Source organism: Pteronotus mesoamericanus, unplaced genomic scaffold (genome assembly GCF_021234165.1).
Source record: "Pteronotus mesoamericanus isolate MK-2021 breed Mesoamerican mustached bat unplaced genomic scaffold, CSHL_Meso_final scaffold_651, whole genome shotgun sequence".
NCBI lineage: Eukaryota > Metazoa > Chordata > Mammalia > Chiroptera > Mormoopidae > Pteronotus > Pteronotus mesoamericanus.
Window position 1 is genome coordinate 37,124,371 of NW_026555325.1, and position 15,201 is coordinate 37,139,571.

The window sequence follows — 15,201 nt, forward strand, 5'->3', positions numbered from 1 at the left end:
TGGCTCTTAAGGCTTCTGTTTAGAAGCAAAACACAACACTTCTTCTCATTTCAGTGGCTCAAGCAAGTCAGATGGCCACGGGGCACTCCAAGAAGCAGGGGTGTGTCATCCCAGCGGTATCCAAGGGAGGAGGCCTGGAAATATTGGGTTGGCAGCTCTGATGACCGCCACATTGCTCTCCCCTTCCTGCCCCCGTCTGGGTTTACAGTTCCTCAGGTAACACTCGCCTCTTGCCCCCGATCTCAGCGCACTTACAGTCAATGGGCTTTTGCCCCCCTGCTCCACTCTAAGAACGGCATTGGCAGTAAGCTGTAAAGTGGATGCAAAAGACAGTGATATCCACTCATTCATTCATTGGTTAGTGGATTCATTGATTAGACAAATGCTGACTGAACCCAGAGATATGCGATGTGATGTGATGTAATCTTCAATACACAATATATAAGCCCAAGAAATAGTGAGCTGGCAATATTAAGCTTTTGCTATGTCATTTATAGATGCCATTTTCTCTTAAATTATTTTATATTTTCTCCCCACCTCTTCTCAACATTTACTAAGACCAAATTTAGAGGCTTAGAGGAAGTAATATTATTAAAGTAATCAAACTAATAAGCTCATGCCTGCTTAGACAAATAGCACTGCCCACCCATGGCTCTGCCTCCTGGGTGAGACGCTGGGTTTGAGGAAGGGGATAGGACTCAAAATCAGAAAGTTGTGGTGCTTTTACATATTTGCTAGCCCTTGCAGTTTGATTTTATGCCACAGTGTGCCATTGGCCATTCCCAGATGCAAGTGGCTGCTTCCAAAGGTCTAGGTCACGATGGTCACAATCATCTGTGGGACGTCAAAAAACCCACGTTCAGGCTACATCCTGAGACAATTAAATTAGAGCCTCTGGGGTGGGGTGAGACTCGGGCATCATGTTTTAATGTTTCCCAAGGGAAGCCATTGGCCTAGGACCATGGCTCTCACATTTTAACGTGCCTCAGAATCACATGGAGGGCTTGTTAAAACGCAGATCCCTGGGTGATGCCCTGAGTTTGTGATTCAATAGGTCTGGGATAGGGCCTGACAGTGTGCATTTCGAACAAGCTCTCAGGTGACAATGTTGCCGCTGATCTGGAGGCCACATTTTGAGAACCACTGGTCCAGGAGATCCTCGGCATCCTTAAAAACTTAATGGAGAGGGTTGGGATAGCGGCAGGGAGGGCTAGTCTAGATTTTTATTACCTCTGGAGGAGTATACGGTATGACAGCAAGTTATATAATGTTTTGTAATCTTTTAAAACATATTTACAGCTGAGAGAACTGTTTCTTTTCACTTAAGACTGTATCTTAAGACTACAGTTTCACTTCAGACCATATGTATTTCATGTGAATGCATGTAAACTTGTATTGTTCTTTTTCCTGAGTCTGCATCGCCCCATTGTAACTATGCAGCATAAGTTGTTTAACCAGTCTGTCATAAATGGATGTTTACCCTTTTATTCTTTTCCTATTATAAGCATTTAAACAGCAAGACAAACAGATTAGGTAAATTCATTAAGGCGAAGTTGTTGGATCAATATCATGTCCAATTTCCATATTGATCCAAGCTGCCAAACTCCCTGAGAATTTCTAAGAGGTGGTACAGTAGCAAGGGCTCTGCTGCCAGGCTGCTTGGGGTGAGCTAGTCAGTGACTTTGTCCCTTACTAGTTGGGTAACCTGGGGCATTTACATTCAACCTCCCTGTGCCTTGGTTTTCTTGTCCGTAAAATGGTGAGAATACCAATTCTTTCCTCACCAGGTTGTTATAAGGACTTAATAAGAGAATAGGGGTAAAAGAGTACAACACCCAACACAAAGCAAGTCCTGGGTAACTGACATGAAACAGAAAACAGAAGGGCAGAACTGAACTAGGCAAGTAGAACCCCTGAGACTATAGTGGATGGTCCAGATGATCCCATTTCGGTTTGGGCCTCTGCTTCCATGTGGTGCGGATGGTTTCCAATGACCCCACATCTAGGCCACACGTGTAGGCTACACTATGCCTAAGGGGTCTGGCAGTTTCACTAGGACCAACTGACTTGCTGAGGCTTAGGCCCTTGCCTTGGCTTTGGGTCCCGTACAACAACTAACAGAGACTGAGTGTAGGGTTCTAACACTAGAGCCTTTAGTGAGATTTAATGCTGACAACAGATATAGGAGGCTTACTCAGGAAACTGAAGCAGAAAGAAAAGTGACTTGCCTAAGATTACACAACAGAAATGATGGAGGTGGAATTAGTATAGAAGAAAACATTGTCTTTCCATTGTGCAAAAGAGTCTCCAGGTCTCTCTAACTAAAGGCATGGTGTTGATCATGTAAAGGAATGATGGTGATGATGACGATTGACTATGACAACAGCAGCTAATTAACTTCAGCTGAACACCATGGGTCAGCTAGCTGTACTTAGCATCTCATATGGATTATTTCACTTAATTTTCATGACCCTGTGGTTGAGTGTTCACTATGTGCCAGCTGCTCTGCTAAGCACTTTCCACATGCAGATTTATTTCAGCCTTACAATCCCATGAGGTAGGTACTAATATTATCTCACTATCATTGTGCAGACGATGAAAGAGAGATAGAGAGGTCAGCTAACTTGAAAAAATTTAGTGAGTAGTGGGTTCACGGTTCTGACCCAGATATTCTGGCCCTTTTTGTTGTTTTTAAAATTTTTTATTATTTTATTATTGTAAAACATATTTTTTCACACTATAAAAGAATGTTTATTTAGAAAGTCACACAGAGGTAGAAGAAGTGAGCCATAGAAGAAATGGGCCCAGGAAACAAGTCACAGAGGCAAAAGAAAGGTCATCAGAGCCCTAGCTGGTGTGGTTCAGTGGATTGAGCGCTGGCCTGCCAACCAAAGGGTCTCGGGTTCAGTGTAGGGCCCCCAGTAGGGGGCACAGGAGATGCAACCATGCATTGATATTTCTCTTCCTCTCTTTCTCTCTCCCTTCCCCTCTCTAAAAATAAATAAGTAAAATCTTAAAAAAATAAAAAAGAAGGGTCCTTGGAGCTTAGGAGAAGAGAGAGGCAAGGAAACACCCCTGGGGGTAGGGGGTAGGGAAAGGCCTGGGTGCGCTCGTGTGCTCCAAGGAGAAAGCTGCCAGCAAGCTGCCTTGTGTTAGTTTTTGTAAACCACAGGTGGAGGAGGCTGTATTAACCACACTCTTTAGTCCATAGTACCCCTCCTCATTGGTCTCTGCAAGGCTCGTATTTGGTTTTATCTTTCTCTCTGTCTGTCTGTCTATTATCTCATTTTATTTGTACCTGCTTCCATTTTGTGCATGCTCTCTCTCTAGAAGCAACCATTCTACTGTACTTAATTTAAGGTACATCTCATTGTTTCTGTGAGTTATTGCAAAATCTGTAACACAGGTACATTGTTATTTGTGTGCAGCTTCCTACCCATTCTTCCGAGGGCAGCAAAGGCCTCTGTTGAGCCTGCTGCTGCTATAGGCTGTCCTAAAATCTTGAACTACTGTGCTAGAAAAGTTAACTCACCCACTGCCCTCAGTCTTGATGTGCATGGAGCCAGCAAGTGAGTCTGAGAGCACACAAATCCTGTAGCCTTGGTTCCACTTAAAACTAACACATTTGGGTTAACATAGTTACGACAGACCTTGAAAGTCAGCCAGGTGAAAGAATATGCTAGAGAGCAATGGCAGTCCAAGGACTGGTTGGAGATCTGGGCTCCCTTTCATCTGTTCTCCTAAACCTAGGTCATCCCTAATACTAATGACCATGTAAACATGATGGGCTTGCCATAAAACATGGCTTTAGGAAAATTCCCCTTGACTTCCACTTCAAACCAGATTAGCACCCCAGGCATCTGCAGAGGACTGGGTCTACCAATACTGGACCTTTAGCAAAGCACTTAACTCACGTATCCATGTCAGTTCCTGATGATTAAGATATTCTAAAGCTAGAGGTGTCATTAAATCTGTATAAACCAATATAATCATCCCAAACTCAGGCCCATTTGAGGTCAAAAGCAACTCCACCATTCCCTAGTGTTCAGAAATAAAAGATATGGTCAAGTCCTAACTCCCAGCACCTCAGAATGTGACCTTACGTGTAAAGAGGTTCATCAGTTAAGATGAGGTTACACTGGAGTAGGATGGGCCCTAAATCCAATGTGACTGGTGTCCTTATAAGAAAAAGACTATGTGAAGATCCCGAGACACAGGGAAAATGTCAGGTGCAAAGGGAGGCAGCGACTAGAGGAATACGTCTATAAGCCAAGGGACACCTAGGGATGCCAGAGGCTATGAAAGAGACATGGAACAGACTCTTCCACATAGTCCACAGATGGAACCAACACCCTAATTTTGGACTTTCACCTCCAAAACTGGGAGAGTATAAATTTCTAATGTCGTAGGCCACTAAGCTTATGGTACTTTGTTATGGCAGCCCTATAAAACTAATACAGTAGTCCCCGCTTACCTGCGGGGATAAGGCCCCCAGTGGATGCCTGAAACCTCAGATGGTACTGAACCCCAAATATATTATGTTTGTTCCTGTACATTCATACCTATGATAAAGTTTAATTTATAAATTAGGCACAGTAAAAGATGAACAACAATAACTCATAATAAGAGAGCAATTATAACAATATACTGTGATAAAAGTCATGTAAATGTGCTCTCTCTCTCTCTCAGTAATTTTATATTTTTCAGTCCAAAACTATTCCTGAATCTGTGCAACCATCCCTTACTTACAGTAAATGCCTTGGTGTCACTCATTTCAGGAGATCCCTTGCTGAAGTCCTCCTGGAGGCTCAGTGCTTCCTGGCACAATGTGTTGCCGTCAATCAGAACTCATTTTCTGCTCATGTCTTCCATTCACCAATTTAATCACACACAGTGGCCATACCTTTGGCAGTTTGAGGCACAAGAGCCAAATGGGCACGGATTTCTCTTTCTTTCTTCACAGAATTTTTTTCTTTCCTTTTTAGGTTGAGAACTTTCAGCTTTTCACTAAAGAAAGCACTTTACAGCTTCTCTCTGGCATACCCAAATCGCCAGCATCGCTGCTCTTGTGCTCTGGGGCCATTAGTAAGTGAAGTAAGGGTTTCTTGAACACGAGCACTATGATGGTGGGACAGCAGCTCTGATGACGCAAACTGCTACTAAGTGACAAGGGGTGAAGTCGCATACAACGGCATATGAAAAATAGAGATATTTATTGAAGAAAATACAATATACAAGAAACATTCCACATAGGACAATGACGCCTCAGGCCCCTTCAAAGTAAGTACCTTGGAACCTCACACAGTTCTCCCGATTGTCACCAGCTGCCCTGTCGTATTCTCCTGAATCTCTTCTTTGAAAGGTGATTTTAGTTTTGGGAAAAGCCAGAAGTCACAGGGCACCAAATCTGGGCTGTAGCGGGGCTGAGTCACCTGTGTGATTTGATGTTTTACCAAGAAACTGCACGAAATGTGATGTATGAGCAGGTGTGTTGTTGTGATGAAGCTGCCAATCACCAGTTGTCTATAGTTGCAGCCTACTGAATTATCCAAATAATTTCTGCAGAGGAAGGGTTAAGCTTAACGCAAAATTTGATGCAGATTCCTAGCTCTACTCACTTAGTCATTTTGAATGTGACGGCCACACAGTACACACGCTCACTCAATGGCATCTACGCCCCCACTGACGAGTATAATGAAGTTATCATTTTTCATTCGTGCATATTCCAGTTCACACTTCTTGGCTGCCAGGTTACACAGATGTTGTGCAAACCGCTCTCGTTGCAATAACCATGGCTGGACTTTTTCTGGACAGACCTTGTTATATAATATGAATACTCTGGGTGGGGGGGGATGGAGCAGGATGGTGCACAATTTAAACTTATGAATTGTTATTTCTGAAAATTCCATTTAATATTTTCAGACCACGATTGACCTCGCGTAACTGAAAACAGCGGAAAAAGAAACAGCAGAAAAGGTGGGCCACTGTACAAGGCTGCATGGCACTTTCAGAGCCTGGGCTCCATACAAAGACATTTTAGCCAACATCCCTGGTTCCATCACCCCTGCCCTGTGCAGCCAGCCCTGCCGAGCCCAGCTCTGGAGAGGGCATACCATCCAAGTCTGCTCGCGCCCATAGGCTATCAAGATGATAGTGACATTTGATAAATTGGTTATGCTGCAAGGTGACTGTCTCCCACCACACTGGCTCTTCTCTGAGCCTGAGCATCTTCCATCACACGGAATTGGTCATAGAGATTCTCAGCTTGGGAGCAGGGGGAAAGGGCTGCTTTACTTTATTTAAAATGTATTTTGAGAATTCCTAAAAACCATAGAAGAGGAGGGGGGATGTCTTTGTTTTCCAAGGGAGTGTGAATGTCTGCCACATTTCCCTTTGTGCCAAGTCAACTTGCCTGAGGCTGGCTATTAAGTAGGAAACTTGGACTTGAATCCAGAAACTGCTCTCTCTTTCCTGTTCCACAACCCAGCTTCCGGTCTCTTCATTCCCATAGAATTGCTCCTTCAAAGATCACCAGTAGCCATTTAGTTGCCACATCTGAATAGCGAAAGATCTCCCCGCCTCTCATCTTTGTTTTCAACTTCCCCTCAGCACTGAAACGGTCTCTTTCTTCTGCATCTGCTGCTCTTTTGGGCCTTTTCTCACATCGGCTATTTCATCTCCGGCCCCATTTCCTTCTCAGTTTCCCTAACATGGGCATGTCCAAGGTCTTATCCTTGGCCATCTTTCGCCCCTCTCCCTGCTCTCTCTAGGTAATTTCATCCAACTTCCTGTTTTGCCATCTACTGTCATAACCTTGCAGAGCATCCGAAAATCACCGCCACCCTGAGCTTCCCTCTCAAGGTCCACATTCCTTACTGCCTCCTGGACATCACTGCCTAATTGTAAGCTCAACGAATGAACTCACTGAGTTATCCCCAACCTCAGGCCTGCTAAATCCTTACTTTTATCTTCTCACTCACCCCAGCCAGAGATTCCTCCCTTTGTCTTGTCTCCTATATACTGTACCCACCCCTCACCCCAAGTATCTCATATCTCTTTTCTCTCTCAGTTCCTCCTGCCTTTACCTTTGTTATTCTCACCACATAAATGAATCAGCATGTTAGCACTCAGCAAACGGCAGCTATTGCCATTATACACATCTCTCTTCCTTCTCATGCGTGTCACACGTGGTTGCCAACTCAGTCGTGAGAGCACGGTCGTGAGCAAGCCACTTTCCTGCTCAAAAACCTCCAGTGGCTTTCAAATTCCATTGCCTGACATATGCCCTGCACATAACTCCCATTTACTGTTACAGTAAAATTTTCACCATTCATTTCCCTTCCTGTGCCTTTCACATCAGCAAAACTGAATCATGTTTTCTGCTGCAAACACTCCACACCTTGTCAGCTCCTTTTCTATCACCTTTGTTTATAGTGCACCTCCTGGAATACCTTCTATTCCCCCAGCTCTGTATTTTCAAGGCCTACTTATTCTTCAGAGCTCAACTACAATGCCACTTTCCCCAAGCCACCAATGAACACTTTGCTCTGCCCTGCCCCCTTCACTGGAAGCTATAGCTCCAGCCTCTGAGTTGCCATAGCTCTGTACCTATGTCTCCTACAATGCCACAATTTGTGGCATAAGTGTATTAGTTTGTGTATTAGTTTGTTTTAATAATGATAGACATCCTTTGTTAAAATCTTAACGCTGTTTTCATGTAATCCTCCTAATGACTCTATGAAGTAGCTACTATTATCCCCATTTTGCATGTTAGGAAACCAAGGCAAGAAGAGGTTGAGTAAAATAACTTATCCAAGAATGCTTAAGTGGTAAAGCCAGGGGTCAAATGAATAGAGCCCCAGGGCCCACACTTCTAACCATCAGCACACAAGACACTAGGCAAGAAGTTCCTGGATGGCAAAAATCCTTGTATGCTCCACGTTTGCAGCTCCCAAAGTACATGATGCCACTCATTACACTTTACAGAAGCTCAGTAAAAAGAGGCACAGATTTGGTCAGAGGTTCCCGTTCTCTTCTCCATAGGTGGGTAAATTAGTGATTATGTATTGGGCTCCCCCAAAGGGGGATCTGTAACAGGGTCCAGAACTTGGGGGGTCCAAGAAAAATAGGATATCCTCCCTCCCACCCCCCACACACATGGCAGGATGCCAGTGAGGGGTGGGAGACCTGGAGCAGGGCCATTGAAAGTTACTTTGCATGTCAGTAACAGGCCAGCTTCATACCCGGCATGGAGCAGGGCCACTGATCATTTGTCATTAACAGCAGGATAGCTTCAGACCTCACATGCAAAGATGGTTATTTTGCATATCAACAAGGCTAATCAGGAAGGTTTGTATACCTTAAACCCAGGATGTAACTGGGAGGCGGCTCCCCTGATTACAGCTGCTGGGGGTTTCGGAAATTGGGTGCGGGGGAAGATTGGTGCCAGGATTTAAACCCAGGTACGGCAGCCGTACTGGAGGCTTTTGACCATGCGGTTTTGGGAGCGGAGCGGGGGCTCCCTTGACCATACGGCTTAGGAAGCAGGAAGGATGTAGCAGCCATGCAGAGCAGCTCCCCCAGTTACAGTGCGTGTGCATGAGAGCTCAGGGGTGATTCACGCCATTCCTTGGGGGAGCAATGTGAAGACCATGCAGGAAAGAAAGGGGAGAAAGGACTCTTGCTAGTGGGCCATGAGAAGGTGCCATGTGGTTTTGGATTAAGAACTGGAGATCACGGCGACACAATGGATGGCGCTAGGAACCGAGAGTGGCCTGCCCCGCTGAGCTACGGACCTCTGGTTTTTTTGCTTCTGAAGAATGGTTCCCCTGACTGGTCTGACTGGGCAAAAAGGGGGAAGGCAGGACTGCATGTGTTGGTGGGTGTTTTAAAGGGGTTTTGAGATTTAACAGCAACATTTAGCCATTACTCAAAACCTGTATAACTTTTGAAAAAATAGTTCCTTTCTTTTTCACTGAACTCTGCCATTGACAGCCATAACTTCCAAGGACAGCGGGCAAAGGACCTAGAACAGAGGGACCCAAGAGAAGGGAGGAGTATTGTTCCGCTAATGGTACTGGGTCCCCCAAATGAGTCCACGTTCAGTAACAATTATTCTATGGTGTTTGATGCAAATACTGCGGTTCCTTTTCCCCAGTGCTGCCTCTCCCTGTTTCTTTCTTTCTGCTCCTTTTCTGCTCTCAGCCGGCATAGAAGGCAATGTTATCAGGAAGGGCAGAAGGGCCTCCTCCTACTCGGAGACTTTAGAGGGGTTCTCCTGGGGACTAGAGGCTTCCTGAGTAGCCTTCAGGCAGCAGCCTTCTTCAGCTGGCAAACGCTTTACAGTTTGTGACCTCAGGTCATTCCAGAGAATAAACCTTCTGAAATAAACACAGAGGAATGGACCTTTTATTATCTCCAGATGGACTGTGCAGCCTTGGAAGATGTAGAAATCATCCTGGTATGCCTGGATCACACTTCTCATATCTTCCAGAGGGAAAGAAAGTTCTTTTCATTGAGGAGTGGTAACTTGTGTTAATTAAAGAGCCATCCAGATTTTTTTTGGTTTGCTTTTTATTTAACTTTACATCTCGCGCCCCTTTTTAAAATAAGATATTAGGTTGTGTTGGAACACACACATGTAAAACTATTGCTTTTGAGTCATTACTCAAGCTTTAGATGTTATTTTATAAAACAAGGATGACAGTGGAATGCCCTTCAGGGCGTTACTGGAAGAGGAAGTATAATAAAGCATATCTGAAGAATTTTAGCTTTGCTCTGTTAGTGGTGGCTGGCAGAGCTGCTTGCACATAGAAGGTGCCCAATAAATATTTACTTACTTAACTATTCATTTATTTTTAAAAGATTTCATTTATTTTTAGACAGAGGGGAAGGGAGAGAAAGAGGGACAGAAATGATGTGAGAGAAACAGCAATCGGTTGCCTCTTGCAAGCACCCTGACCAGAACCGAATCTGCAACCCAGGCCTGTGTCCTCTCTGGGAATGGAACAAGCGGCATTTCGCTACGCAGAACGACGCCCAACTGACTGAGCCACACCAGTCGGGGCCCAACAAATACTTACTGAATGGACTCCATACTTAGATTTTGGGGCTATAACAATATAAAATATAATTTCAAAATTGATGGTGCCACCTATTGGTGAAGATGTAAAATGTAACATGATCACGTATGCATTAAGCTATTTCATGTTTCCCAAGCATTTGTTACTTATTTCCAGAGACTCTATGCGTAGTTTGAGGAGCTGGAAGGAATACTGTGCTTGGGGTCTATGCAGACATGAGGCATTAATATCTTCAATTCAGTTGCTCTCTACTGGATGCCTGTTAAGGGCACAGAACTGTGGGAGATGCCAGAGAAGTGAAGACATAACCCCTGCCTTCAGGGAGCATCTTATCTGGGTGGAAGCAATCAACAAATGCAATGAAACAATAAATAATTTGATATTATGATGCATGATGTTCATTCCATGAGGTATATTTTATGGATTATATGGTAATGATACTTTTTGGACTCACAGGGCAGAAATATACCAGAGTACCTGGCACTTAGTATGCAATCGATAAACACTATTGAATAATTGAGGTCTTGGTTAGATACATGTAGCTTATAGAATTTAAAATCCAGACTGGCAAAACAGATCAGAAAATACGCATGAACACAGGAAGTCCTATGGAGGAAGTAGGGTTTGAGTTCTGTTCTGGAAAATCCCTCAAGGGGTTTATAACCTAATACAGAGGAAGTCATCAGTGCAGGGAGACCTCTACTAGTCGTGGATTTGTGTTTGAACTTGGAGTTTTTGTGATGTGCTGTGCCAACCCACACTTTCTCCTTAGTCAATGACTAAGTTTTTACTCAACCCTAGTGAAGTCCAAAAGCAAAGGAAAAGAAGAAGGTAGATAGTGGGTACTTGCAAGACTAAAAACATACATTTTACTCCTGAACACTTATGGGCAAGAGTAATTCTAGAGCAAGCAAGTAGCCTAGAAAAGTTTTTCCTTCCTCCTTTCACCCAACTCAACTATGTACTCCCAAATATTCTTAGAATATTTGGCAATATGTATCAAGTCTTAGAATAATCCTGTCTTTTAATCCAGTACTTTACCTTCTAAGAAAGTATCTTAAGGAAATAATCAGAAATGTGAATAAATGCTTTCTGGAACAAAGAAAAATCTGTACTCAATATGGAAACAGTTAAGTGTTTTGCCTTCAAGGAGCATCTGTAGAGAAAAAAGAGAATTTATTATTTTTATTTTTTTTGCTACAGATATGAGACAATTCTCACATGCTATTAAAAATATGGCACAAATGTATATATGTAGGTTAAGCCTGAATAAAAGGATTTCAAGATGTTTTGATTTTATTCTAGTGTAAGAAAGTCTTTGAAGTTCAGTGGGTGAAATTTAGTTTGTCCATTCTGGTATTTCTCCTTTCATTGTGTTTGACAACACTATTTTAAAACTCTGTGGAGAAAAAAGTTAACATGTAGAAAATTGATAGTAATGTAAATGTTTCCTGTCCATAGCTATATAAATGATTTTTATTAATGAATACAAGTGAATTTTGCCTGGTAGATAACATAAATCTCCATAAGTCAAATCCCTTTGAACTGGCTATAACATTTCACTGGTTTCCTCATTAATTAATTAGTTAAATAAAATCTTTGATAGGTTTTCACTTGCTGTTTAAATCAGTCATAATTTTACCTTTTTTTGAAAGTTATCCTTTAACACTATATATTTCCTATATTTTATATTCTCTACAGTAAACATGTGTTGCTAATATTTTAGTAAACTTTTAAGTAGGATACGCATGCATACTTAAGTTTAAATTTAAACATGCATACCTTAGTTTATAGTTCAATGAATTTTCACAAAATCAATACACCTATGTGGGCCTCAGATCATGAAACACATTACTACAAACCCAGAAGGTGTTCCTGTGCTTCCTTCCTAGTCACTATTACCTCCGCAGCAGGTAGGTGAACGCGGCCCTGACTCCCATGTCAGAGATTCATTTGATCTGATTTTTAACTTTCTGTAAATGGAGTCTTATGGTGTGTACTCATTTGTGCCTGGCTTCCTTTATTGATCATGTTGGTGAGATTCATCCATGTTGTTACATACGGTTTTAGTTCATTCATTCATACTGCTGTGTAGTATTCCACCATCTGAATAGGTTACAATTTATCTCTTCTACTGCTGATGGGCATTCGGATTGTTTCTGGTTTGGGGTGATTACAAAGAGTGAGCCTACGACTATTCCTGTAGATATATTTTTGGTGAAAAGAAGAATGCATTTCTGCCAACTATCTTAGGCATTAATTTAAAATCTGAAAAATAAGCATAAATTACATCTTAAAGGTTTCCCATTTTTCTCTACGGTTCATACAGTTCAATCAGTTAATTCTGATTAACAAACTCTTTTATAGTGTAAATGTATCCCAGAAGAATTAATCTTTATTCATGCCTTATTGTACATTTCTATAATCTGATAATGAGATCCACAGTTGGTTGAGAAGTTTCTACTGGTGCTGATGGGTATGAGGAAACAGGGTGAGGAAGGAGGTGGGAGATTTGGGTCTGCAGAAGGCAGTGAGCGTTGGGGCATCAGGGGTTGGGCCAGATGAAGAAGGCAGGAGGTGGGTGATGCACTGGTTTTTCCACTCAAGGCCTTGGCTGTTTGCCTTGGCAAAAACCCACTATGATGATTGCTAACAACATTTATTTGTTTTAAATAGTTGGCAAAGTACTTTCATACCTATTACCTCATTCTGTCTTGCTCTCACAAGAAGGATGGTACTTTCATAGCTGTTCTTATTTTAGATGTTTAAAGCTTAAAATTAGACATCACGGTTGGACTGGAAGGTGAGGATTCCAATTCCTCCCCATTGAGGCTAAGCTCCATAACGTGAGTGCATCTAGTTCATCCTCTCCAGATCAGTTTGGTACCTTAATCAGTGCCCATCTCAGAAGTAGGGAAATAAGGAGGAATTAACAAGCAAGAGGAAAAGAAATGGAATTCTGATACAGGCTAGAAGACAGAAAACTTTGAAAACATTATGTTCGGTTAAATAAACTAGACACAAAACAACAACAACAACACAAACAAAAGCAGGAGGAGCAGAAAATATGCCATCACCATCTCTTCTATTATCAAACGTTGTAGACTCTAAGGGACATGGGCAAGGTCTATCGAATGTGACCAAGGGCCAGAAAGAGTGGTACAGATTAGTAGGATTTACACTTTGGCTTTCTGCGAGAGGGCACTGACCCAGCGAAGACGGGGGTGGGGTGGGGTGGGGTGGGGTGGGTGAGGGTGGTGTGGAGATCCAGGGCGGGCCCTGCCCGGCAGGCTTGTTGGGAGCGGGGCATGAGAATAATCGCTGGAATGACAATAGAGTTGCTGTGCACAGTCAAAACTGGAAGGAAAGTTTAGCTTACCTGAGTTCTGGGTAAAATGGTGCAATGGACAGAATATCCTAGGAAAGTTGTGGTGAGTTTGGAGATGCAGGTGGGTATCAGGGAACTGGCTTAACAGCAAGTCCGAGATCTTGGAGGTGATGAACAGAGGCTCAGGTTGGGGTGCTGTCGGGCATCTTTGTGGACCTGAGGAGACAGACCTTTGTCTCAAACGGATTTGCAGAATTTATATCTGGACTTGCAGCTGTCGGTCATGTCCCCAACTATGGTTTCAGCCGAATTGGCTGTAAAGCACCCTCAGCAGCCCTGTCACATGACTGGGGAGGCAGCAGAGGTGCTGGCCCCCTGTGGATGGGCAGGCAGAGTGGGATTCACATGAGCTCCCCTGACGGGTACTCTCCTGCGTCCTTTGCTTTTCAGAGCACCGAGAAAGGATTAAGGCTGTTGATCCATGCCAACCCTGTCGATGCGCTCACTCTAACTTGGCCGGCAAATTGTTGTTGACAGCTTCCAGGTGTGTGTTTTCTTAGAGATGGATTCCATGCAAGAAAAATGCAATGCTTGTTGCCAGGGCATTCATTTAACAAGTAAACGTGGTGCAAAATGCTAAAAGGGAACATGAAAATGTTTCCAGGCTGCCCACTGGGCTCATCAGGAACTGCTTGTCTGCTTCCCACACTTAAAGGGCCCAACAACTCTGCTATACATAGCATGTTTTATCCTTTTTTCTTAATAAATATTTTAAAGCTTGTTCTTTTTTCTGTATCCTCACCCAAGGTCATTTTTCTTTTTATTGCTTTTAGAGAGCGAGGAAGGGAGAGAGAAAGAGAGAAAGAAAGAAAGATTGAGTTGTTGCCTTCTAGCACGAGCCCTGACCGTAGATTGAACTTGCAGCCTGGGTACATGCCCTGACCGGGAACCAAACCTGCGACTTTTGGGTGTATGGGACAACACTGCAACCAATTGAGCCATATCAGCCAGGGCTTAAAGCTTATTCTTATACTTCAGAACCCCAGCATTATACACACATAGGGAGCCTCTCATTTAATTTGCAGAACAAACAAAGAGTAGGATTCCCATTTTAAATCTATAAAAATAAAGGAGTCCAGGAGATTAAATAAATTGTTCTTCACCACATAATAAGGTATTAAAACTGGATCCCTTGTAATTAGGCATCTATCCAAGTATCCGTTTTCCACAGAGAACATAAAGTCTTGGAATCTCACTTTCTACAGGTCGGAACCATTAACCCTGAAACCTGGTTGGGCTACCAGTTGGGACAGATTTCCACAGGGTTGGGCCCCTTTAAAGAGCAGGCAGCCTTCAGCTGCATCCAACTCTCTACCTTCTGAAGTAGCCAAAGGATTTAGTTATCCCACAGGCCACTGAGCTAGATGACTGATTGTCCTTTCAGGATTTCAAAATTGTTCTTTGGGGACAGCCCAGTCCTGATTGCTCAATTTTGCAGGCAAAAGCAAAACTGAGTTCCTTTTCTATGATACCTTTAGTGTCTTGAATGACTTTTTAATTTATAGAATAAAGTAGTAGCCTATTTAATGTTTCTTCTATAAATGGCATTTCCAAGTACGTATATTTCACATTCTGAAAAAAAAAAGTCTTACTGATGAATATGTATTTGGTTTCTTAAAATTTCACGAAGCATTTTACACAAGGGGAAAAAAACAATTGAGTGTCTAGTTATTAGTACCATCTGATTGGTATTTGGCCAGGTTTCCTTTTTAACTTTGGAAAAGCTTTGTT